Source organism: Equus caballus, chromosome 4, assembly GCF_041296265.1.
Source record: "Equus caballus isolate H_3958 breed thoroughbred chromosome 4, TB-T2T, whole genome shotgun sequence".
NCBI lineage: Eukaryota > Metazoa > Chordata > Mammalia > Perissodactyla > Equidae > Equus > Equus caballus.
The window spans coordinates 39,303,694-39,331,341 of NC_091687.1; the positions used below are offsets into that span (position 1 = coordinate 39,303,694).

The following is a 27,648-nucleotide window of genomic DNA, read 5'->3' on the forward strand; positions in this document are numbered from 1 at the left end:
ACTTGCATTGTTGTGATTGACATTGTGAAGTCCCTAGAAAAGATCTGCTTTAATGAGAGTAATAATATAAAATAGAAGTTTGCAAATTATTTCTTTATTCAAAGAGGATTATTAAAAAGAGAACTCCAATTTTAATATTAAAGCTTTTTTTCTTTCAAGGGATAAATTTACATGACTTTTTATAGTATGGAGGTTTATTTTTAGATCATCAGCCATCACTTTTGTCACAATCTTTATCAGGTATTGTCTTATGTTTCCTATAATCTTGGATATTCCAAAACCATAAATAGGCAATCAATAAATGGTTAACTGACTGTGTGTTTATAAGCATTTTAAACAGCAGTGGGGTGTATAAGGCTGTTTTGTTGTTTGCTTCTGAAGATCACATTTTTATATTGTTCTAGGAACCTTCTCCAGAGGATTTATCTAGTCGGTCTGCTCTTAGTCAGAATTTATGTATATGTGGAGTGTATATATAGATATATACATATATCTCTATATTATGTTTATATATACACATATGTGTACACACACACTAATTTTTATAAAATAGAGATGCGAAGTTTATTTATACATTTCACAATATGGAAATAACGTTATGAGAAATGGAAAATGCCAGATAGAAACCTCACATATCTTTGGAAAACAAGTCTCTTATTCCTTTACAAACTAAATATATCTTTATTAAATTTTCTCGTGAAAACATTCTGTGACAAAATGCCAAGAGGCTAAAATGAAGAGCGTTGATACAATAGAATTACTTTCGTGGTTGTAAGGCAATTGTGTTATAAGTCATCATTATTATTTAGTTTAAGGCAAATTAAAAAATTAAATCTAATTGAAAATATAGCATTCAATTTTAATTAGCAAGATGTAATTTTATCTTCTTTTTGCCTTTGTTAGATTAATCTAATATAGTAGATACCTGAGGTTTTATCATATAGACACAAAAATGGCAATAGCAATTCTTAGGCCAAATTGAAACACGTCTCCTCACTGCCTAATTCAATCAGATAATTTCTGAAAGAAGATTTGTAAAGGTTGTTAAGCTCTGTCCAGGTCTCTATCTGCGGAATAAATATAGAACGTTCGTATTCTGGGCATCCTGAAAATGATGTGACTGAATTTGATGCAGAAAGGTTTTATAATGCTGGAATTAAATAGCTTTAGAAGACAATTTTAAGTCACCACCAGGCCTTGTTTTTAGGAAACAATTTATTTTAAATTGTGTAGCATATAGAAAGCCCGTGTATTCTTTTGTGTCTTTCAATACTGATGGCAATATAAGACTTGCCTGAAAAACCATAGAGCTACTGGGAATATAGTCCCATTAACATGCTGTTTCCATGACAAACTATTTTCAGATGGTTTTTTCAGATGGATTTTATTTTTTTAAACTAGCTATCAATTGAAGTCAATTTTTCCCCTCACAGTGTGCTTGATTCAGCTTTTGTAGTAAATGTATACATGGTATGAAAGCTTTCTTATGCTCTTTTAAAAAAAAATGCCACTTTTCACTTAAACTTTGTGAAAGCAGAAAGTCATATTTTTAATCTCAAAGCCAGCCACTGTCAAACATATGCAAAACAGCTGGACCAGATTTTTCAGTTTGTCTGAGGTAGTCACTTGTCAGCCTGAGTTTACTGGCCCAGTCCTTTTGTTTCCACCAGGCGCTGAAGCCTTTCTTCCGCTGTAGTCCATCATTCCTAAAGTCCAGCATGTAACTAGGAAAGGAGACCACAGTGAAGAGTAGGTGGCCAATTAAGAAAAAATTGCCTAAACCACAAACCATTTCAGGACTTGGGTGACTTCTGATCACTTTCCCTGGTATCATATTTCAATCTTGGCTCACATTTGTTTTTTAAAGATGCCACGTTTTCAGTTGTGTGTGTTTGTGTTCAACTTCACTACTCCTGCTTTTATTGCTTTCTAATCCATTTATTGATTTCTAGGCTACGTTTTATGTAATGTACATGCCATTAATTGAAACCAGTGGTATGACCCTGAGAATCTCTGAGACATTTCTGATTATAGTATTCCGTGTAACTGGGTCAGAGAGATAATCAAAATGTGGTCTTTACATATGTGTTGAGGTGGACACCAGTGATATTGTCATTGAATACTTAACAGAATATACTAATATCAAAATCTTGCAGGATTAACTTGTAAGGACCAAAATAACATGTGGGCTGTGTATAAGAATTCTCCAGTTAGATTACTGAAAAGGAATTGCAATACTACCTTAAATTCAAGGCTTTTATTTGAACGCCCTTACATTTGCATTGGGGTCCTACAAGAGAAGTACCAAACAAGGTAAAGTTTATTTTGGTGATTCCTAAGATTTATATCTATATTTTGATATATATTGGCATCTGCCAATAGCCCTTAGAATTTGAAAAACAGTACTTGAGTTTCAATCATGACTCAAAATTCCCTTAAACTTTTGGGCTTAAATATTTCTATCCACTTTGGTCATACACTTTACCAATGAATGTATTAAACCATAGCAATTATAGTGACAGAATAGCTTACTTGGAACCAGGTAGTTAACAGACAGATAGTCTCTAGCCTAATTTCCCTGAGTTTTATCATCATCTGTGGTGACAAGTGTCTCTACTCCAATACAGAATCAAGTTCCTATTTAAATATAATGACGCTTCCTTTGGGAATATTTGTTTGTGAGTGGGTTTGGGACCCTAATAACAGGTCAAATAAAAGGATTTGTCACAGAAATCTTTCCGATGTAGTAGATAGGCTCAAGTACAATCTATAAGTACATGCTACAATGAATATATAATAAATATTCTGAGAGTCATCATCAGTTTTATAAGTCAAGCAGATTCTTAAATTGCTTAAAAAATACGATATCATTTTCCAATAGAGATTTCTCTAAATAAATCCTTTTATTTTAAGATCATGAAATTCTAAAGAGGTATATTTGTGAATGATAAAATAAAAATGATACTACATTTTCTAACAGAATCATTAATACATTAGTTGAATGACATATTTTTATAACTAATAATTCTAAAAGCAAATTATTCACATAGTATTGACTTGCACATTTTACTCATGCATGCTTTTTAAAATAAAACTGTCTTGCTTGAAGACAATAATTTTTGTTTTAAAATTTATAATATGCATATTTTATATAAAGAAGATCTCAAGAAGTTTCATTCACAGTATAGACTTTCAAAACATGTTCATAGCAATACAGTGATTAACATGAAAAGGAACCACTATTGCTGCTTTGAGATAGTTCTATGTGGCCTGGATTTCTTTTCTTTCCTTTTTAAAACCAAGTATCCTCTAATTTGTGGATATCTCCATGTTTCAGATCTCAATACCTGTTTGAATTAAATTTGCAGGGGAATAACTGCATGATCCCCCCGTAGACAAAGTGTGGCCTTTATTTCCTTTCAAGTTGGCAGCGTGTCCTTGCTTAAATGAAGCACTCTGAGACAGATTGTTCTCTCGCCCTTGGAAATGCTCGTCTTCACAAACGCAACAGCAAATACCTGGAAGTCATACAGGCTAGTTAGATGCATATTCCAAATGCTGAGTGCTACTTGATTGTTATAAGGATTTTTTTTTCCTTAAAAGGTAAATTTGGAGACTATTCTTGATCTTATCTTTCCAAATCTTGGAAAACATTCTTCAAGAGTTTACTTCAATAAACACTCTGTCAAAAGCTCAGAACTCGGATAGGGTGACCCACCGTCCGGATTTGCCCAGTACTGAGGGGTTTCTTGGGATGTGTGACTTTTAGTGGTAAAACCAGGAAGTCCCGGGCAAACTGGGTTGGTGGGTCGCTCTATTGCATGAATTAAATTGTGCTGCCAAGATAGAGTAAAAGTTTTTGTGTAGGTCACTGGATCCAGCATTAAAAGTATTCCACTGTAGCTTTAGCTTTTTTCATGAGCAGATGAAAGGCCAATGAACACAGCCCTTTGTAACTGACTTCACAGTGAGTACCAATCAACAGAAGCTGAGTGGAAGATGAAGGTGTAGTGGAACAAACCTCACTGAGATCTTGGCCATTTTGCCTTCAGCCTTCTGCCTCCTGAAGAAATTGGGCATAGATACAGGAACCTAACTGGCCACTGAGCCCTGTTCTTGCTACTCATGAAATCAGGTTAAGTAGCTATTTTTATAAAAGACTCTCAAAAGTATTCCCTTGGAATGAATAGAGTTGGGTTTTTTTAAATCGATGTTAAAGTTTATCAGATTGTGAGGAACTGTTAGGTTTTTTATATGTCTATTTTATTCTATTTTATTTTCCTGTGCAGTCATTCAGTCCGCTGAAATGAGATTACAAACTCAAGCAGGGATTACCACAAACGGCAATATATCAACACTTGATTTACTTGATGACACTTGTCATACTTTTTCTCAGAGGTAAGTAGGTTTAGCACCCATACTTCTCCCAAAACGAGAAGTTATATCTACAGGAGGGAAAAAAGAAGGAGATAAACTTAAAATTCTACTGTGATTATTGGAATTGTAGAATGCTATGTGTGGGTCATGCAACCCAAGGCCTTCACATTTCTGTTCACATGAAACTCTTCAATCAGAATTGGTGTACCCCTTTTTGTATTGAGTTTATGCTTCTTGTCATCCTTCTTATCCATTCGTTCCTGTCATCCTTATAAATGCACATAAAATTTCACTGCCTTTGTTGTTGAAATCAAAACATTATTTTTTTCAATCTTTTAACTAAACTCAGGATAAACAAATAAAAAAAAGACTTGCAGATAATTTAATTATTTCAGGAGGTCCCTATACAATAGGCTCTAGGGCTGTGATTCTCAATAGGGAGCAGTTTTGCTCCCCAGGAGACATTTTTTTGATTTTTGCTTGTCATGACTGGGGTTTGGGGTTCCTACAGGCATTTAGTGAACAGAGGCCGGGGAGGCTGCTGAACATTTCAGAAGGCACAGGGTAGCCCCTGACAACAAAGAATTATCTGATCCAAAGTGCCAAAGTTGAGAAACTCTGCTCTAGAGGAAAACTTTAAAAGTGAAATATACATTCTGAAATAGTGAAATATACTAAATTTATAAAATATAATTGAGAAAAACATAGGTTTACTGTTCTTCCAGCATGGGCTTTACTTTTGACCTGCGTATTTTATTTTAAGTTGATGACTAGCCTTATGATATTGCATAGTTGTCAGTGTCTTAGTCTGCTCAGGCTGCTGTAACACAATACCATGGATGGCGCGGCTTAAACAACAGACAGTTATTTCTCACAGTTCTAGGGTCTGGGAAGTCCAAGATTAAGGTGCCAGCAGCTTTGGTTTCTGGTGAGTACCTGCTTCCTGGCTTGCAGACAGCGCCTTCTTGCTGTGAGCTCCCATGGCCTTTCTTTGGTGTGTGAGGGTGGAAAGGGAAATCTCTCTGTCTTCCTCTTCTCGTAAGGGCACTAATCCCATCATGAGGGTCCCAAACTCAGGACCTAATGTAAACCTCATTGTCTCCCCAAGGCTCTATCTCCAAATACTATCACATGGGCCTAAGGGCTTCAACATATGAATTTTTGGGGAAGTAAACATTCAGCCCATAACAGTAAATAAAATAAATCTGCTTTTATTATTTAAATCTAGACAAGAATATACAGTATCACAATTTCAGTCAGAAAAAATCTGTAAATAACATTAACCAGCAAGTTTACTGGAAAATCTCTTAAAGGTGTCTGTTGGTATTATGCTATTATACTTCATATTCCACATTTCCATTTTCTCTTACATACTTCCCTGCATCATTGAAGGTGTTATGGTACAGCAGGAGGACACTGGCCTGGGAGCCACAAAACCTGGATTCCAGTGTTGACTGGGCTTATCAATTAAGGGACCTTGGGTAAGTCTGATCTGTCGGATCTCGTAGTCAAATGGAGATGCTAGAAAATAATGGATGTGAAAGTCCTTTCATAAATAGTAAAGTTCTGTACAAATGTGAGGGGTTTTCATTATCATTCACATTCAGCTAATTAAGGAGGAGATTGAGACGTCTGAAGCCTTCTTCTCAGTTTTGACTGTGCCCCCCTACCCCTTTTAGAAAAGGATGTTCCAGTCACAGAAGGGACCCAGGTGACTGGGGGCCTTTCTGCAATCTTCCTGGCCACCAGTCTTCTAACTTTATCTCTATACTGTGTTCACCTGGACACACATAGTATTTTTCCCAGTTTTTATGAGACTCTGGTTAAATTTAATATGAATCAATCTGCCACGCAGCTATTGTGCCATTTGAGTAGGGTTAGGTCCTAGCTAGGAGAAAGAAGGCCCTTATTTGAAAGGGCTGGTTTGGGGCGAGAATTAATGCTACAGGAGTATTTTAACGTCGGGGACGGGGGCGAGCTAAGAATATGTTCTAGGTCCAAATGTGGCAAATTCACAGGCAGACATTCTGGTTTGAGAGGCCTCACAGAATGGCACAGGTGCCCAGGAGCTGTGTTTGTTCATTGTTCTTTGATGAGTTGGGGCAGATGGAGAATCAGCTCGGCGGGGAGAGGGGGTGGCAGGGGAAATACTCTGTGTCCCAAATACGGACAGCTTGGGGTCATTTGGCATTGGAAGGGGTTAAAAAGAAAGGAGTATAATGAAAACCAAAATCAACTACTCTTTCCTGGGGCTAGCTTTCATGGGAATGAATAGAGGAGTTGAATGGAAACATCTCTAGAATAGAGCTGTAACCCTGGATTGGAAATATGACCTTCTTTCCTATTCCTCCTTTTCAAAAAAAAAAAAAAAAAATCAATTCCGAGATAATAGGGAACTGGACACAGAGAATTTGAGTGTCATCTTGGAAAGAATGTTGGATTTGCAAGATCTGGCTTGAATCCCAACTAGCTCTTAGCCTCAGATCCATTTACCTAAAACGGTAATAATAACAATTTTTAAAATTCATATGGCTGTTGGGAGGATCCAAGAAATAAAGTATATAATGACATTTTTAGCACTAGATAGTTATGAACAAATCGTAGTCTTCCTCTCCCCCCTCTATATTTCTTTTCTCTCTTCCTCTTCTACCTATTCTTCTCCACCACTCCTCTTCCTCTCCTCTCTCTTCCCCCATAATCCCTCTCCTTTCTCATCCTTCTACAGCTCAGTATTATTGCTGATGGAAATTGGAAAGGTGTAATGCAAACTAATGCCATATTTTTCCAGCATCCTCTTTTCAGGCTAAGCATGTTTTACAAGAATTATTCAGATAAAAGATTAAGTTAATGGGAAACCTTAAAGTTTAAATCACACAAATAATGTATTGTATATTAATCAACTTGTGATATCTTAAAGCTTAAGTGCATTTCTATGCATTCATGCCTGCTTTGGGATACACCATTTCAAATTCAATTTCTTCACAGCTGCTAACAATTCTGACCCAACTGGTAGATTGTACACTTGGGTAACATGGCAACAGCCCTTCGAGGCCATCTAAATCATTACCAGGAAGAGAACCATACTTTCCTTTTAGAAATATGCTCCTCTACCAGATTGATAACTAACTGAAGAATTGCAGGAGTCCGCTGTGTGTCCTCATTGACTATATTGCCAAAGAGAGCTTATTCAATAGCAGTTATGAAAATGTTCCTTTGGTGTTACTGAAGCATACTGAATATACTTTGATGCATGAAGTTGAGCAGGGTTGAGGGCTTATATCAAAGCAGTTGATTGGCCATTTCATTATTTCAGCATATAGAAAGAGCAGCTTGAGCCAGGCCTGATGGCCTAGCAGTTAAAGTTCGGCATGCTCTGCTTTGGCTGCTGGGTTCTTTTTCCTGGTGGGAAACCACACCACTCACTTGTCAGTAGCCATGCTGTGGGGGTGGCTCATATAGAACAACTAGAAGAATTTACAACTATACACAACTATGTACTGGGGCTCTGAGGGGGGAAAAGGAAGAAGAAGGAGCAAGATTGGCAACGGATGTTAGCTTAGGGTGAATCCTCCCCTGCAAAAAAAAATTAAGAACACCCTTTAAAAAAAAAAGAGCAGCCAGCCATTTAGCCATTTTGGTGCCTTGGTCACCCCCATGGTCCAGTGTATTGGTTTTCCATTGCTCCTGTAACAAATTATCACAAACTTGAAAAACACATATTTATTACCTTACAGTTCTGTAGGTCTGAGGTCTAACATTTGTCTCATTGGGCTAAAATCAAGATGTTGCAAGGCTGTGTTTCTTTCTGGAGGCTCTAGGAGAGAATCTGTTTCCTTGCCTTTTCTAGCTTTTAGAGGCCACCCCTGTGGCTCATGGCACCCTTCCCCCATGTTCAAAGCCAGCAACACTGGGTCAAGCCTTTTTTCTCACTGTCTGATTCTCTCCAGCTGGGAATGGTCCCCTCCTTTTAAGGATTCACATGATTAGATCAACACAGGATAAAGTTCCTAGTGTAGACTTTATTCTTCGGGAGACCATTATTCTACTTGCCACGTCTATGTTTAGCTAGCTGTTGGAAATAGCTAGAGGATCTTTCTTTTAGAAGTACTCCTACCACATTCTTATTCTTTACAATTCCATTTTTTAAAAAATGGCTTCCTGAATTTCTTCTGTTATCCATTTCTTTCTCTTAAGGTATGTTTCGGTCGATGATCAATTCCTCATTGATTTCCCCTCTCTCTTTACCCCATTTTCTGTTAAGCAGTCTACAGATCAGTCCTAATCCTCTAAGTCCACAGATTTATTTATATTCCAGATGTCATCTTTCTTCTTCTTCCTTGCTACATATCCTCTCTTTTGCTACTCTTTTTGTTACCCTATATGTCGTTTCAGTACATATTCCTCTAGATTCATGTTTTATGTCTGTCCCAGAAATAGGTCAGAAAAAAGATGGTGATTGACTGAAGTCAACCATCTTCTCTCAAGTGAAGACGTATAATCCCTCTGTTTTTTACTACAGTGATATAACTGCATGGTTTTCATCAGAAACACATCTGTCAAATGATTGATTGCATTTTGCCCTTTGGTGAAGGGCTGGATGTGAGAGATACCGGACATAGTTATCTCATCTCTGATTAATCCGATCTGTATTTCTAGCTGTGATTATAGATTTTAATTCTTTATGAATTTATGTCATGTTCCAGAGGAAATTTTTTTTCATGATCTTTAATTTAAATGTTTTGTCAAACAAGAAAAGAAATCTCAATTGCCTAGGTTGCATTTTACACAAATTCAGGTAACGAATATGCCTGCCCTAGTTTAAAATGTTATGTTGACGTTTTTTGAGAAGAAATTTTTCTAGCATTGCAAATGCATCCTTGAAAATATTCTCTAAAATGTAATTTTCAATCTACACTAGAAACCAACTGCAAGTTTTTTTCTGTCTAGTACTGTTATGGCTAACAGTACATATTTTCCTCCCATATACATATAAATCTGTTTTAAAAATATGTATTTTTCAGCAAGTATTTAAGAAGGATTTCAAATGCTCATAGCTATACGCAAATATGCATTATTTGCAAGCATCTGAATTTGCAGGACTTATATAGAGATATAATAGAATTTACTGAGTTAACATATGCAAAGTTATTGTCTATTGCAGCTATCATGTATCTTCTTTTAAAATTTTACACCATTTATCTTCTCTATAGCTTTTTTCCCAAGTAGAGATAATTCACTAACAGACCAGAAGTCACTTGAATGCGGTAATGACTCTATAAATAACGAAGATGTGTTTTAATAATATAGCTTTATGAGAGCCAAGTTAAATTAATGTGGGAGGTGTAGGGTGTGTTTGAAGATCTCAGATAAAGCAAGTTTAAATGAAACCTCATCCAATGCTAACTAAAGTAAAATCAGATGATCTCAAAATATACAATATTTGTCAGAGGTGGCAATGGGTTATTAAGAATTCTTAAAATCGTGCTTAAGAATCACTCAAGGAGCTTCTTAAATGTGAGGATTTCTGGCCTCATTTTCAGAGACTGATTTTCTTGGCCAGGGGAAGAGTTTAGGAACTTTCATTCTAGTGATTCTGACACTGGAGGTTCTTGAGGTGTTTTTTGAAACACTGGGTTAGGTAAAGTTCAGGAAATGGGAAAAGGATCAATAGTGTGCAGTCGAGGAAGAGAGATGGCTTAGAGAAGGAACACACTAGCAGACCCAAGTAGAGACAGGGTGATCTTGAATGAAACTGGTGACAAGTACACAGGAGTGGCAGTGCCAGTAGGACCCTCTGCTCCACCAGCCTCTCCTCCAGATTTTGATAGGGACAACTGATGTTTCTTCAGCTACAACTGAAAGACAAGCCCCTAGCTATGTTTGCCACCGCAAACCTCCTCTTATAAAGACATTGTCGAAACTTCACTCAGGGCCTGAAAACTGTGAGAACTAGCTTTTTATTTTTATTTTTTAAACTTATTTATTTTATTGAGGTCATATTGGTTTACAACGTTATATAAATTTCAGGAGTACATCATTATATTTCAACTTCTGTATAGACTGCATCGTGTTTACCACCATGGTGCCCCTTTACCATCTTGCCATCCCCCCTTCCCCTCTGGTAACCACCAATCTGTTCTCTGTATCCATGTGTGTGTTTATTTGTTCATTTTCTACATATGAGTGAAGTCATAGGGTAATTGTCTTTCTCCATCTGACTTATTTCACTTAGCATGATACCCTCAAGGTCCATCGTGTTGTTGCAAATAGCACAATTTTGTCTTTTTTACAGCTGAGAGGTATTCCATTATCTATATCTATATCTATATCTATCTATCTATCTATCTATATGTACCACAACCTCTATATCCATTCTTCCATTGATGGGCACTTAGAGTGCTTCCAAGTCTTGGCTATTGTGAATAATGCTGCAATGAACATAGGGGTCCATATATCTTTTCGAATTAGTTTTTCTGTTCTTTGGATAAATACTCAGAAGAGGAATAGCTGGATCATATGGTGTTTCTATTTTTAATTTTTTGAGAAATCTCCATACTATTTTCCATAGTGGCTGCACCAATTTACATTCCCACCAGGAGTGTGTGAGGGTTCCTTTTTCTCCACATCCTGTCCAACACTTATTTCTTGTCTTTTTAGTAAGCCATTTTGACAGGTATGAGATAATATTTCATTGTAATTTTGAATTGCATTTCCCTAATAATTAGTGATGCTGAACATCTTTCCATGTACTTCTTGGCCATCTGTATATCTTCTTTGGAAAAACGTTCAGATCCTCTGGCCATTTTTTGATGAGGTTGTTCATTTTTTTGTTATTGAGTTATATGACTTCTTTATATTTTGGATATTAACCCCTTACTGGTTATATAATTTGCAAATATTTTCTCCTAGTTGGTGGGTTGTTTTTTCATTTTGTTGATGGTTTCTTTTGCAGTGCAGAAGCTTTTTAATTTGACGAAGTCCAATTTGTTTATTTTTTCTTTTGTTTCACTTGCCTGAGGAGACAAGATGTTCAAAAAGATAATCCTAAGGCCAATGTCAAATAATGTACTGTCTATATTTTCTTCTAGGATTTTTATGGTTTCAGGTCTTACATTGAAGTCTTTAATCTATTTTCAGTTAATCTTTGTGTATGATGTAAGACAACGGTCCACTTTCATTCTTTTGCATGTAGCTCTCTGGTTTTCCCAACACCGTTTATTGAAGACACTCTCCTTTCTCTGTTGTATGTTCTTAGCTCCTTTGTTGAAAATTAGCTGTTCATACATGTGGGGGTTTATTTCTGGGCTCTCAATTCTGTTCCATTGATCTGTGTGTCTGTTTTTGTACCAGTACCATGCTGTTTTGATTACTATAGTTTTGTAGTATATTTTGAAATCAGGGAATGTGATGCCTCCAGCTTCGTTCTTTTTTCTCATGATTGCTTTGGCTTTTCGGGGTCTTTTGTTGTTCCATATCAATTTTAGGATTCTTTGTTCTATTTCCATGAAAAATGTCATTGGGATTCTGATTGAGATTGTGTTGAATCCGTAGATTTCTTTAGGCAACATGGACATTTTAACTATGTTAATTCTTCCAATCCATGAGCATGGAATATCTTTCTATTTCTTTATGTCTTCTTCAGTTTCTTTCAATAATGTCTTATAGTTTTCAGTGTTTAGGTCTTTCACCTCTTTGGTTAAATTTATTCCTAGGTACTTTACTCTTTTTCTTGTGGTTTTAAATGGCATTATATTCTTGAGTTCTCTTTCTGCTAAGAGAACTAGCTTTTTAGAACTCTCAATAAGTACCAGCCCTGTCGGGCTTGCACTGTCTTTGTACCGAAATAACAAAATTGAGAACAGCCGGGTACCAACCTGGTGTGCCCAATAGGGCCCTCTCCAAGATCACTGTGGTTTGCCCAGGTCTGAAATTCTTCTTCTTCTTCTTTTTTTTTTTTTGGTGAGGAAGATTGTCACTGAGCTAACATCTGTTGCCAATCTTTCTCTATTTTATGTGGGATGCTGCCACAGCGTGGCTTGATGAGGGGTGCTAGGTCCATGCTGGGAGCAAACCTGCCACCCTGGGCCACCAAACTGGAGCGGTCCAACTTAACCACTACGCCACAGGGCCAGCCCCCACAGGTCTAAAACTCTTTAAGTTTAATTTTTTTAAAAAAGGAGAGGGTTTTAATTGCATAACTAGAGATTAACTTAGAGTTATCCCTTTAGTTGGAAGACTTTCAGTGTATTGGTACCTATCACTAGGTAGGGAAGGAGAAGGATATAGATTCGCTCTTGCTTAGACACATCTGATAGCAACACAGAGAGGGAGACAGTGCAGCAGGTGGCCACTTGATGGGCAGGCAGAGGAGGGACTTCCAAAGGCTCCTGGTTTTGCCCAGGTCTGGCCTGTTGGTTTCAGTGGGGCAGCCACTGGCGGAGGCTGTGCCTGGAGGCTTCTCAGGCGGCTCAGCTTCCCCTCTTTTCTGATTTTGTTTGTTTAGGTTTTTAATACAACTGTCTTCTTTTTTTTTTTTTTGAGGAAGATTACCCCTGAGCTAACTACTGCCAGTCCTCCTCTTTTTGCTGAGGAAGCCTGGCCCTGAGCTAACATCGTGCCCATCTTCCTCTACTTTACACATGGGACGCCTGCCACAGCATGGCGTGCCAAGCAGTGGCGTGTCCGCACCTGGGATCCGAACCGGCGAACCCCGGGCTTCCGAGAAGTGGAACGTGCGAACTTAACCGCTGCGCCACCGGGCCGGCCCCTGCAACCGACTTTTTAGAAGGCCCCACCTTCCCAGGGAATTCACTAATTAAGGTAATACACTATTTATTTCCATAAACAAAGCCTATGGAAGGAGTATTCATTCATTAACTAAGAAATGTGATCATTTCCACTGTTGTACCCGAGTGCTTCAAAGCACAATTGTTGTTGTTCCCGTCAATTAATCCAGGTGACTGAGGAATGTGAGTAAGAAAGGACTGAAATATATCCCAAGTGATTTTTCAAGATGAAAAAAATAAAAAACCCAAACCTAAGGTATCTAAACTCATGTTGTCTTAAGCATGTTAAGAACTTGCTTCACAGCAAAGAATAGTCTCAGTGCAGAGGAGAGGATGGTCACATCTTTTTAGAATGAGGTAATTTTATTCCATAGAACTTACTGGAGCTTGGAAAGTTTTAAGCAGCCTCTTCTTTGTGCTGAGAATATATTAGGAAGAACTATCTCCTTCAGGTATGATGAATGCCATGGAAGCATCTAGCTAGGGAATGTGGGAAACAATTCTTGATATTTTTTTTTTCCTAGTAGGAGCCCTTCTTTGTTTGTTTTTTGCTTCTTTTGTTCTTAAAAGGTGTGCTTTTTGGTGAGGAAGATTGGCCCTGAGCTAACATCTGTGGCCAGTTTTCCCTTTTTTTTCTGCTCCTCAGAGCTCCAGTACCCTAGTTGTGGGTCCTTCTGGTTCTTCTATGTGGGATCCACCACAGCATGGCTTGATGAGTGGTGTGTAGGTCTGAGCCTGGGATCTGAACCTGTGAACCCCAGGCTGCTGTAGCAGAGCGCACGAAGTTAACCACTACACCATCGGGCTGGCCCGGATAATTTTTTTTATTATTAAAATGTTTTTATGATTTAAGTAAAGATGGCTATTGAATTTTAAAAATAAATATTTATTAGATATCATTAATTACCTATACATAGTCTTAATACTTAATTTAAAGAATAGTTCATGAATGATAAAGAAAAAAAGAAGAGTCATTTAGCAGCCATTCCTTCCAAATAACAAACTGTATAAATTTCAAGGCTAAGGAAAACAAAATTTTTTATGAAGTTTTTAAAGAAAGTACCTGGATTAAGTAGCAATGGTTGAAGTGATAATCAAATAAAGTCTTTTGCAGAAAAATAAAAATGATCTATCTTCCACACATTCCACCTGCCCCAGCTAATTCTTTCAGTATTTTCTCATTAAGATATAATTCACGTGCTATAAAATTCACATTTTTAAAAAGTGTAAAGTTCAGTGGTTTTTGATATTTCACAAAGTTATGCAACCTCACAGCTACCTAATTCCAGAAAATCTTCTCACACCAAAAAGAATCTCTGACTCAGTAGCACACACACCTCATCCCCCACCCACTCCCCTGGCAACTGCTAATCTACTTTCCGTCGGTGTGGATTTGCTTATTCTGGATATTTCATATAAACAGAGTCATACATGTGGCTTTTGTATCTGGCTTCTCTCACATAGCACATGATTTCTAGGTTTATCCCTGTTTCAGTGTGTATCAGTACTTCACTCCTTATGGCTGAATAATATTCCACTGTATGGATATACCACATTTTCTTATTTACTCACAGGTTAATGGATACTTGGGTTGTTTGCACTTTAAGTTATTATGAGTAATGATGCTATGAACATTTGTGTACAAATTTTTGTATGAACGTATATTTTCGGTTGTCTTGAGTATACACTTAGAAGTGGTGCTGGGTCACATGGTAACTCTATGTTTAAGGAGCTACTAAACTGTTTTCCAAACTGGCTTTGCCATTTTACTTCCCCACCAACAATGTATGAGGGTTCCAATTTCTCCATATCCTCACCAACACTTGCTGCTGTCTTTTTTGTTATAGCCGTTTTAATGAGCATGAACCGGTATCTTGCTGTGCTTTTGATTTGCATTTCGCTTCTTTCCATAGTTTGAAATTGATTCAGTAGTGAAAAAGGAGGAAGCTCATGATTGTTTTTATACCTCTGAGTAAACTGAAAAAAGAAAGTGACTCTAGAGTTAGTTCAGAGCTTAGCTATTTATTTATATATATTAGTCTTTTAATAAAAAGGATGCATATGGCTTATCAAAATGTGTAGTATAACATAAATGTTGAAATATATAAAATATTCCAATACAGTAATAGAATTTGCTGTACTTGGCAAGTAGAACACAGGTGGGGTGACTTGCACCATGCAATGGATGTATTATAAGGTTTGTACACTCACCAGAGATGGGGTAAACTTTGTATCTGAGCTTCCTATGAGCCGAAGTAAAGTGACAAACTGTAAAATCAATAATGCTCATAAGGTGAGAAACAAGTTAGAATGCTTTACTGACTGTCGTAGAGTCATTATCTATGCTCTGTGGTCCCTCCTACATCAAGGAGATCCTGAATCCTGATGCAGTCCTTCCCATTGCTGACTATGCCAGATGATAGAAGAGCTGAAATCGGCCTCTAACTTCTTTCTGCCCGGCAAATCCTTATCTACACGCTTTCTCTATGCCCTGCCTTCCTTTACCACTGAGGAAATTCGAACTCCAGCCAAGGCCAAACTCATATGCTATTTTTTTCTTGGTAGGTCCTTAACACTCCCCAACAGAATTAACTTTCCTTTCTCTGTGTTCCCATAGCAGTTTTTAAGCAGCCGTTGTATCGAATTTATCATCGTAATTCGTTTATGTGTCAGTCTTCCCGGTGGACAATGATGGGTTCCACAGGAGGGAAGTATCTTCATTTTCACATCCTCAGTGCCTGGGACAAAGTGGCACTCAACAAAAGGTGGCTGTGTCAAACTGATCCCGTCCATTAGTCCTGATTCCTCACCCTCTCATGGGCGCACATTGGTTTGCTACTGTCTCTCTTTAAAAGTGACCCCCAGAATGAAAACCCATCTTTCAGATTTTAGCTCATCAGTGTGCAAAGTGCTCTTCTGCTCTGGAAACCAGGTTTTCTTCAGCTTCCGCTTCCTAATCTAAATGTAAGCCTTTATTTGTATCCCTGATAAATGTAATCTTGTTTTCTGCAGGAAAAAATAATTTCATCTTGCCAGACTTAGACGATAAATTGCAGTTTTAGCTCTGTCATCCATCACGACCACTCTATCAAGGAGTTTGATGTCATCTGCATATGGGATGATAAGGTGAAATATGTTCATTTGCCTTTTTAATGTAATTACGTGTTTAGTGCCAAAGGAAAAAAATCCACTACGTCTAATTATTTATTTGGAAATTTTTGTTCTTCAAAATTCTAAAATATCACATTCCTCTTTGGAAAAATATGGCATCATTTAATATATGTGTCTTCTACCTGACATGTCTACCTGATGCCCACAGACCGGCTGTATGTCCCCACTATGTGCTCCTGCAACATCCTGTACCTGCATTATCATAGAGCTCCCACATGGTATGTAATAGTCTGAATAATTGTCTCTCTCCCTTACCAGTCTACAATCTCTCTTTTACTCAATATCTCAGTAGGTTAGCACATTGCCTGGCTAAAATTTGGAGTCAAATCTACTTCAGATCAATTATGTAAGGTGTATGAATACTACATTCTTTTGTGTGGTTCCACCACTGGATCAGTAACTAAAAAGAGGGAGTATGCTATCTCAAAGTAGCAAGAGACTTTATTTCAGGGAAGGTTAAGGCAGTCAGCAGATCGAATTATTTCTCTGATGGCACATTTCAAGTTTACCATAAACTAATCAATAATCACTTACATTCAGAAAATTTAAAACCTCAAAATATGAAATATAATAATTTATTAATAAACAAAATGTTAATGTGGAAATTAATTATTCCAAGGTTTGTTTTTATTTGCTGCCCTGAAACTTCTACATAACTCTGGACTGCAGTGCTGAATCACTTGGGGCAACCAAGGCACTATTTATCTGTCTGTCAGTTGTCACCCTGTAGGGGCTGCGTGCTGCTGTAATGTTGAAAGCTATGCCACTGTTATTTCAAATACCAGCAGGGTCACCCATGGTGGGCAAGTTTCAGTGGAGCTTCCAGACTAAGACAGACTAGGATGAAGGACCTGGCCACCCACTCCTGGATAATTGGCCATGAAAACCCTATGAATAGCAGTGGAGCATTGTCTCATACAGCACCGGAAGGTGAGAGGATGGAGCAAAAAGACCACTCTGCTGTACACAGGGTCGCTAGGAGTCAGAATTGACTCAGTGGAACTAACAACAAGAAGGCACTATTCAGGGGGTCTTATTCCTGAAGCATTAAAAGGATCTTATTAGAAGCCATCCCACCCAAGAGGAGGTCCCACAGCAGGAAGGTTAAGGACAGTGTTATGGTGAGAACCCAGTATAATTCGCTTTTTAAAAACTCTACTCTGCAAGACATCCCCATGATATAAGTATTCTTAATTAGCACAGAATTTCAGTTCCTTCATATAAAATGCTGCGGTGCTATTTAAGACTGCTTAAAATTCTCTTAACTTGTCCCATTTGGCAAACTAAGCCAGGGTCTTAGGAAATGTAGTGCTGTAGTGTATAGGAATGTGGGCAGGCTGTGCAAGCTCCCTCCAGATCTGAGAGAGCCATTTGTTGACCTTACGTTGAATTCTTATGTTTGAATATATCATCAGGATGCAACAGCCAGCTGCTGGCTAACTGACAAGAGAAACTCCTGGAACTCTAAGGCAGAAAAATGTAACAAGTGGAAAACTACCAAAACTGAAGTTTTTCAGATATGATTTGCTTCTTAATATACATGCACAAAAGCAGCCCTAATGAAAAGTAGGTTTTCTGTTAGCAGATGCCAAAGAGACAAAAATACTGTTCCTGTCGGCTTTCTTTCTCTTTGGTAGCTATTGGATGCCATGAAAAAGAAAATACAGCTAGATTTCCTGAACCCATCCAATATTTTTAATATCTTGACATCTATATTTATGTTCTGTCAAAATGTTTATAATATAAAGCATTTATTATAAATCCTGAACTTTACTTTTTGAATCAGAACAGAAATTATTAAGGATTCACATGCAGTTGGCCTTGAGTCTCTGCTATGACCTGGTCCTGTTCTCTAGAAATTTACAGTTAAAAAGAGATGTCATTTGACAAGAAAGCTTTTTTCCCCTGCTTTCTTCCACTACCATCAAAAATAATAAAATAAAGTACAAGAATTAACTAAATGAACAAATGTTACCCTGATAAAAAAAGCACAGGGCGTGGAAAACTGTCAAGAGTATGTGGAAGAGGGAGGAAAGCCAATGAGGCAAAAGGTGAAGAAAAAGGGGACCAAGGATATAAATAGATTAAAACATGATTGCATGTGGCAAGTAAGATCACCATATGATTCAAACACGCCTGCACAGCCAGAGCACCGTCAGAATCGTGTTTTAATGATGACCAAGGCACCTCCTGGGCACAACTCACCTTAGGCTGAAAGTCAGCTTGGTGGAAGATTAGTGCCAAAGTATTGGGAATGGGATGTGCAAGTATACTGCCCTTAGGTGGATCCTCATGGATTGGTACCTAAAGCCTACCAAGAAGACAGCCCAAGTGTGAACACTAAATGCGCTGTTTTCGTTAAAATCTGTAAAAGACACTAGTAGCAGACTTTCCCAGGGCATTGACAAAGTGCACCATGAAGGGGGTACCCTACTTCATTGGAGAGTTCATTGTGACTTTGTGGAGTTGAAAGAGTTGGCTCATGGGCAGCTTTGGCAATTTGGGGGTATTTGGTTCACTTAGAGCTGTCATGTTATGGCATCAGCAAAACTGGTGGAACTGACTGGCTTTGACACTAAATGGAAGTGGCGCAGTGCCAACGGGGGCAGCAGAAGGGTTGCAGGAGGCCTTTCATAGAAGCTCCATAGATGCTGCAAGCTAGAGAAGCACGTTTCAGGAAGAGGAAAAGGGTAGGCATCACACAGTATCTGTGAGGAATATGTTCTTAAGGTGAAACACCTTTCAGAACTCTTGAAATTAGTGAGTGAGGGTGAATTTTGAAAACGGACTGAAAAAGTTAACTATAATTAAGTGTAGAGTGTGGGTTAGTAAGATAATGTAATTTGTCATCCAAACAAGGATAACTTTCAGAATGAAGGATGTCTTCCTAATAATTATGCCAAGACAACAGATGTGAAACGAGACAGTCCTGGACAAATTGGAATGTATAGTCACACTATAAGGATCTGTCACTTTCAACTCTGTTAGTTTTGTAATGTTTTCAGTTTTTGCTAAGCATGTATTTTTTTTCAAATTGGAAAAATACGTAAAATTATATAAGTTACGCATCTAAATGAAGTAAAGGAAATAGAGTCGCATAAGAGTGACAGGACAAAAATAGGAGCATAAGGTTTGCATTGTTATGTTGACCCTAGTACCCCCCTTCCTGACCCCACGTTATAGTCTGGAAAATATGTCTGAAAATTATGTCTGTAAAAGTGTTATGTCTGTCAGTTGTTCATCACCCACTGGAAATCCCCAAAGCAGCTTACCTTGCTTAGCATGGTCACACTCTCCCAGCAGTTGTGGTACACCCCACTTTAGTTATTTGATTTTACTCTCTGCCTTGTCTTCTCTCTGAGAGAGTAGAAAGAAGGTCCAAAGGGATATTTTATGTTAAAAACCTGGGGATCAAGTTTAGAAGCACAATGCTTCTCATCAAAGCTGGACACAGCAGTCCTGTCAAGATACTAATGGTAGTTAATTTCTTTATAAATAGAGTACCCAGGAGATCAAGATCCTAATTTACTTTGTTCCTAATTCACAAAGACAAGTTGACTTCTTTTTTTAATCTAAGTTGAGATTTTGTCTTCAGTGAATTCTAACATGTAGCTAGAAGTTTCCATTGCAAAATACACTTGTTTTGTTTTAAGTTCTTTTCAAGTGACTTTATAACCTTTGAAAAGCTTCAGTGTCTGTCCATAGGGCAGGTACAGATAAAATTATGCGGTCTTCTGCCATTGTTCCTGCCCATTCCCTTGAACAAATGCCTTCATGAAAGAGAGGAAATTTGAGGACTTCGCTCCCCAGTGCCCACAGAGGTGCAAGTAAAGCTGGAGTTGATGCCGGATATAAGAGCAGATGGGCTGTCAGTCCACTGATTGTAATCTGATAGCTCTACAAAAGGTGAGAAGAGCTATCAGCTGCTAAAGGCAAGGCTGGCAGGGGAGGGAGCTGACTACTTGGTCTGATTTAAGATCTCTGCCCAAAGTCTTTCTAAAACTTCTCTTTATTAACCTTCCCAGTAATGTAAGATCTAAGAGGCCACAGATTTTTGTGCTTTATTCACAGGAGTATCCCTGGGTCCTATAACAGTGCCTGGCGTAGAGTAGAAGCTCAAAAATAGTTGTTTAATAAAAGAATATTTCTTCACCTTTAAAACAGGGATATTAATAGTACCTGTATCCAGGATAGATATTCAACTGGCTTTCATTCTGATATATAATTTCAACGTCACAGGGTTGTCGTGATGATTGCATGAATTAAAACAAGTACACTACTTACAATAGTAGCTGGCACATAGCAAGTGGTCAATAGATGTTAGCTGCCATCAGTTGGAAGACAGGGAGGTTGACATTCAGGAAGATTGGGGAACAATGCAGGAGCCCGCTGGTGGGAACCTGTGAGTCTGAGAAGCAGTAACAGTGGTTCATGCTTAGTCCCACCTGATTGTGAGGAAGGACTGTTGTCCAGGATGCTGTAGTCCTCACCTCATGGGCCCAGGCTTGAACTTGACTGTCAGGATAAGGGATTGGGAGCAGGGAGTTGGGGTGAGTTGTGAGCAAACTGGTGACAATAGAGAAAAGGGCAATGAGAGCTAAAGTCAAATGCACACCCCCCCCCCCCACACATGCCAGGAGCTTGTTTACTATTCAACCATTAGTTCGTTTTTCTTTGGACTTAATACATTGTATATTCAGGGATCTATTCTCTGTTAAAATGCAAATATCCTTGCCATAGGAAGTCATACATTAACCTACCATCAGTAAATGGCATTTATATCGTCTAGCCAGGGCTACTGTTCTCTTGATGAGGAGATGGCAAAGTTCTAAGAGAATGGGCCACACAGCAGGAAGTTTGATAATGGGGCACAGAGTTCATCAGAGCATGGGACAGTGCCCAAGAAGAGGCACTGCCATAGAGGAGCACTGTATGTGGATAGCTGCTAGGTAGCTAAGGTTGAGGGATGGAGGGAGCAAGATGTGAACAGAAGAGGTAGGAGGACCCTATCACCAAAATATCTATTGTCTACCTGGGAATAAATTATGTTACAAAGATGAGAAGTTCAACAATATTGTCAGAAGTTTTTCAGCTTAATTACTCTGTTCTTTTTCCTAATAGAAGCTTCATCAACTTAGGAGATAGTACATGGTACTCTTTGGTTAGGTTACATGTATGTAAGAATCAGGTCAGTTGTAGAAGGTTAAGTTGGGTTGAAATTTATGCTATTTGTAGTTTGGTAATAATAATTCTTATACTTCACTCTATAATGCAATATATATAGTCTATATATTATATATAATCTATTTGGTCTCAATGACTCTGTGAGGTATTTAGGGCCTGTAATATTAACTCTATTTAATACATGAAGAAACGAAAGCACAAAGAATTAAGACACAAGGATAGTGGTAGAAGCCCCTGGGGGTGGGAATTGAAACCATGCTTTTCTGACTTCAGATTCAAGGATTTTTTTTTAACCATACTTGGCTGCCTCTCAACCACAAATTAATTGGTAGCATCTGGCAAACTGAAAAACAAAATTGTTTTGCTTTTGTTTTGGGTTTTTTTGCCATTAAATAGGAAAACCTTCTGGGTTCTACCAGTTTGCTCTCTATTGAATATACTAATTGAAGAGTAAACTAGTTCTGTTCTCTAAACCAGAAGTTCTAGAGGATGTACAAGATGATCCATCAGGATATAGGAAGAAAATATTAGGATTTTAGTTTTATATTTTTGGATATGTTTAAATGAACATAGTATATCACTGCAGACTACAGTATACCTTAATATATATATACAGATACGTGCACACATGTATATAGCAATAAAAGTGTTTGTAAGTAAGCGTATTTACAAATATTGAGATGCCTGCTTTTTTTTTTTTTTACACACAGAATTACAGGCTCAAAAAAGCTTGAAAACCATTGTTTTAACTGATACCACTTTCCCTAAAATGCCTGCACTGTTTTTAGCTAAGTACACGTCTTTCGTTTCACCTTATGCTTACTGCAACAGACTATGACAATGGGCTGCTGTCCCCAGAATAAGAGAAGCTTTGAGTGAGAAGGACCTGGAGGGGTCAATTCCCCTAACCCCTTCATTCGACAGAGGAAGAAGCTGAGGCTTACCGGGGTTAAGGGATTTGCCCAAGCTACAAGTGAAGGTTGAGACCAACAATATGAGAAATGGATGGAAAATCCAGTTAATGCTTAGCTAGCCACGGTAATGTGTTATGGGGCTGGCTTGCAGAAATTAAACCCGTTAATAATCCCCAAACCTTATTTTAGCCAGAAGTTTTAAATGCCTCACCTATCAAACTTTTTGCTGAAGATGATAATGTAATGGCTTTGTTTCTCTGGATGCCCAAGAAAGTCTGCATTAAGCAAAAATGTCACACATTTACTGCTCACTGGGTAACTGGTTATCCACAAATACAAATGTGGAGAATACATATAGCTATTTAATTATATACACCAACTGGCAGAAACAATTGTTTTTAAACAAATATGCCCCTCATCCCCGATTGTTGTGAATGAAACCAGATTATAATATTCTCCAACAGGTAAATAATTACTCACTCAAATTCCGCTGAACTTTGAAATATCCTAAGTCTGTTTCTGAAGGAACCATCATCTCCTTGGAATTTAAACCAGACCAGTGCTGGACTATCATCATATGCTAAATTCCAGTGTCTGTTTGGTTCTATTTCTGGACTCTCAATTCTCTTCTGTTGACCTGACTGTGTATTTAATTACCAGTGCATAAGGCTTTTATTTACTGAAATATTATGGCAGATAAGACTAGTCCCCCTTCATTACTTTTTAATTTTATAAAAATGTCTAGGCTGTTATTGAATGACTTCCCCCTTCCCATGAGCTTTAGAATCATTTTGACTATTCAAAAGCAGAACAAAACAAAATAGCCAAAAACCACCATCACCAGCAAAAAATCTGCTAGTATCTTTATTGGGAAACACATGAAATTTATAGATGGTTTAGTGAGAATTGACTTTCTTATACTATTGAATCATTTTTCCCCAAATAGACTATTTAAGTTTTTTTCAGTTAAGATGTATCTTTTCATTTATTCAATCATTTTATGTTCCCTTGGCAAATGAGCTTGTTTTTATTCTATATTTTCTAACTGCACATTATATGTAAGACATCTGTGAACATATTTTTACAAATCTTATCTGTCATTTTACTGAATTTTCTTATGATTTATAGTTGTTTCTTAGTTGACTCTCTTGGGGTTTTCCACGTAGCTATCCATCTCATTTGTGAATAATGACTATTTTGTCTCCTCTTTTCCATTTTTTATGCTTCTTATTTTGCTCTCTTATGTAACTCTGTCAACTACTACTTCTATAGAAATTATTTAATGAAGCCTCAATTATTGATCATTTATAATTTTTTCCCATTATAATGATGCTGCAGGGAACATATGCATAGAGTTTGAGTAGTTTGGGTCATTTCCTTAGGAGAGATTCCTAAAAGTATAACTTGTTGGGTCAAAAGGTATGATAATTTTGAAGAATTTCAATATATCCGTCATATTACTTTCCCCAAAGGCTCTGTCAGTGACTCTGATCACCTTTGCCACTCTCTGTGCCATCCGGAGGCTCCCAGCACAGAAACCCTCTTCCTACCCCTTCCACTGTGAGCCTTTCCTTTGCTGCCCACTGAGGGGGCACCTGGGAAATTCCATGTCAAGCCTCCCAAAATCAAATACAAATCAAACACAGGAACATTAAATTGCCACTAAGTAACTCAGTAATCAATTTGGAGATGAAATTTAAGTAATTTGGAGATTATTTGCTCACTCTACCTGCAAATCATCGTAGACTCCTCATTTCCTTCATTCCTCACATTTTAAAAGCCACTAAGTCCGGTAGATTCCACCACCTTAACTTTTCTCCTATCCATTCTTTATTCTCCATCCACACTGTTACTGCCCTACTTCAGGAACTCACCCTCTCTCATCTGGACCACTGTAATACCATCTAACTGATCTTATAACCTCTGAATAAGCCTTTCTCCGCCCCTACTCAAAACACTTCAATGGCAGGAAATCTCCACAGGATGGCCACCGTCTATCTGTCCAGTTTCTTATTTTAACCTCCCACTTACATACTACCTTCTAGCCATACCAGACTATTTGCAGTTCCCTGGCAACTTGCAATCCCAAGTCTCTGTGGTTTTGCATGTGCCATTCCAACTGCAGGAATGCCCTCCTTAGCACCCCACACCCTCAACCCCATTCCCCCAGAAAAATCCTTTTTATCCTTAAGATTCAATTCAAGGAGCTCCTCTCTGGTGAAACGTTTCCAGTCGCATCCCTTGTCTCCCACTCAAGAATTATTATAGAAAGGGCTATCCATTGATGGACTATGGCAATATTTCTTGAGGTTACTTTTGTGCCCAGATACCAGGATTCTTATATAAGTGGAACAAAGATTGATGAAAATTGTTAGGGACTGGCTTTTCCCCTCTTTTTGGTGAATTATATTTGTTTAACGTGACTTCAAGGTTATTTAATACAAATCTCTTTCCACCATCAGCATAAACACAAGAATTGGCATTGCAGAAGGGGCCTCCATCGTGAGCTAGGGGAAGGATGCTTAAAAAGTTAAGAGTCGACTCTGCATCTCCCCGGTTCCTTGTGCCTCAGGGCACGTGCCTTGCTGACTGTTAATGATTACCTTAGGCCCTGAAGCACAATGATGAGAGACCCCCAGTGACTGTTGCAACTTCACACAAAGCTTTTGGTTTTCTCCATTTTTTTTGATAGGGGAGAGATTCAGAAATCCTGTGAGCTAGTTTGATAGAAAGGTAAAATCTTAGATGTGGAAAGGGGGGTGGTCAGCATGTTATATCATTCAACTTTTTGCTTCCAGAAAGACCTGAGGAACTCACCAATACCTCCTGTTTCTAAAAGTCTGTGGGAATCAAAAGTCCTTTGTTCATCCAAGCCAGTACTTGTCAGCCCTCAGCAGCAGGGAATTCCTAGGTCTCACTTTCTGTCCTGCCTGCCAATGTCCTTATCTCCTCTAACTCCATTTTCCACCTCTAGGGTGACTCCTCTACTGGGACTGCTAGGGAGCAAGAGTCTTCCCTGAATAATGCCAATAACATGCTTCCAACTTATACCAGAAGAGCATCCCTCTGATTCTGCAACAGTGGGTGAGTTGGGCAGTGGGGGGAGCCCACATGTGAACACAGCACTCAGAGTTCACTGAGGAAACTGAAGAGGTGTCCCCATTACACACCTGGGGGATGCATTGTGCTTTGCGCAGCACAGCTGCCCTTCTGCAAACTGTTCCAAAGCAGGCCCATTTATTCCACATTCCACCGCAAGTGTCTGTTAATATCCAGTGAGATGTTCAAAGCAAGTTAACCATCTACAAGTTACGGGGATGCTCTTTTTTGTGGATTCATGGGGAAACACAGAGAAAACTGTTAACATATGTTTCTGTTGTGGCCCTTTGTCTTATCACAGTTTGAAATTGTATAAAATCAATTACGTGCTTTGAATTACTCCCTTCCCTGGCACAAAAACATTTCTTCATTCTTTCGGGATAGTGAACACTTTGCAACATCCACCACTAACAGCCTGTTAGGATTCTCTGCTAAATTAATGTAGTACAAATAAACCAAACAGAAGGCTGGTGGAATGCTAAACATCCCTCACTCTCCTCTGTTGTGGCCTCCTTGCAGCTTGGGACTTCTCTGCCTTGCTGCTGCAACATCTGGACAGCATTCGGGGTTGTTTCTCAAGGACACAAGTGTGCACCTCCGGTGAATTTCAACTTTCAACATTTCTCTGGCTCTAATCTATATTTAATGTTTCATGACTGGTAGTCAAAGAAGCTTCAGCTAAATATCAGGCTGGAATGAAAATGATCCTTGGGAGAACATTTGCTTCCAGCGTGCGCCAGCAAAGTGTCTGTGACAGAGGCTTTCCCCAGAGATTTGTTGCCCATTCTCTTGCAGTAATAATAATTATGCCTTATGATTGCTGTGCCCACATAATCAAAGATCACTTCATCAAATGTGATCCCGAGGGGAAGCTGCCTCTGCTCCTAACTGGATGTCAGTCACAGAGAGCAGCACCCCTAGGGATCCCCAATCTTTCGATTGCCCTTTTCGGTACTGTGCTGTTAGCATTGTGTTTCTTCATATTCTTCTCAATGCAAATGATGTGTAAATCATGCCCTCCAGAAGGCACATGTGGTGATGGGGAGAGGCTGGGGAGGGAGGTGGAGCTGGTGTATTCTTCTCTCCCCAGGCCCCCTCCCCAACCTACCACAGGGATTTCTCACATGGAACATAATTACATCTGTGCCATATGGGCTCATTTATATTCTATTACAGGTTAAGCTAATACGACTCAGAAATACGCTATAAATACCTCAAAGTATTCTAGAGCTGTCAGAACACTTGTCATTTCTTGCTCACCCGTTTGATTGCTAGTGTTTTTGTTTTTGTTGGGAGATTCAGAGAGCTAAGAAAGCCTGCTGGCGTGCTGGTGTCCAGTCTATAAATATAGTTTAATTTCCTGTATTATTGCAATCTTTGGGCTTGCAAAGAAAAGTCTTTCTTTATAAACCTGGAATGGCCCCAAGACATGGGCACTGAAGCCCCTATACTTGTAGATTTTAATTTCCCAAGAGGTAGAAAATACAGATTTCAGATGTGTGGTTTTGTCAGCTTTAGAGTATTTCTTGTCTTTGTTTGATGTAATTATTCATTGTGATAGAGAAACACCTGCAGCGGCTGACACACCAGAGAAACGTGCTGCTCGAGTTCTGAGTTGGTTTGGATGTCAGGCAAACCTCGTCGAGATTTTACACGTGGCATGATAATGAGAAGTACAATCTGTAACGAGTAATGAGCTCAACAATGATTTACAAGGACATGTTGGGTTGTTTTTATGCAATGGTTAAAGTCCATCAACCCATTAATTTCTTCCATCAGTTTGGAAAATTGGTGGGTCATGCTTGTGTAGGCTGTTAACCTGATGATTTGATTGTGTAATTAATTTTTTCATTATTACTATCTTAACATGTTAGTGGAATTTTAAAAAATTAGTCTTGGGAACAGAAGAGCAAGCACAAATATTTTACTTTTTTCATGCATGACAAGCAACGTTTCCAAAGTGTATATGGTGCTAATCACAGTATCAGCCATCATCAGTTAAATACACAGACCATTTAACTGAGAACTGAATTCACACAAAGGTATACTTTTCTAATTTACTAATAACTGTTCTATGCTATCTGGTTGAAGGAGTGGTGAAGACTGCCTGGTTCCAA

General features: G+C 38.4%; 1 long non-coding RNA gene across 1 annotated transcript; it reads left to right on the plus strand.

The window, feature by feature from the left end:
* Window positions 1-4,289: 4,289 nt before the first annotated feature.
* LOC138923732 (uncharacterized) lies at window positions 4,290-25,517 on the plus strand. The gene is made up of 7 exons (XR_011437798.1): window positions 4,290-4,398; window positions 5,255-5,305; window positions 5,770-5,858; window positions 12,923-13,197; window positions 16,176-16,289; window positions 16,483-16,552; window positions 25,407-25,517. It is a non-coding gene; the product is annotated as an uncharacterized lncRNA (long non-coding RNA).
* The last annotated feature ends 2,131 nt before the right edge of the window (window positions 25,518-27,648 follow it).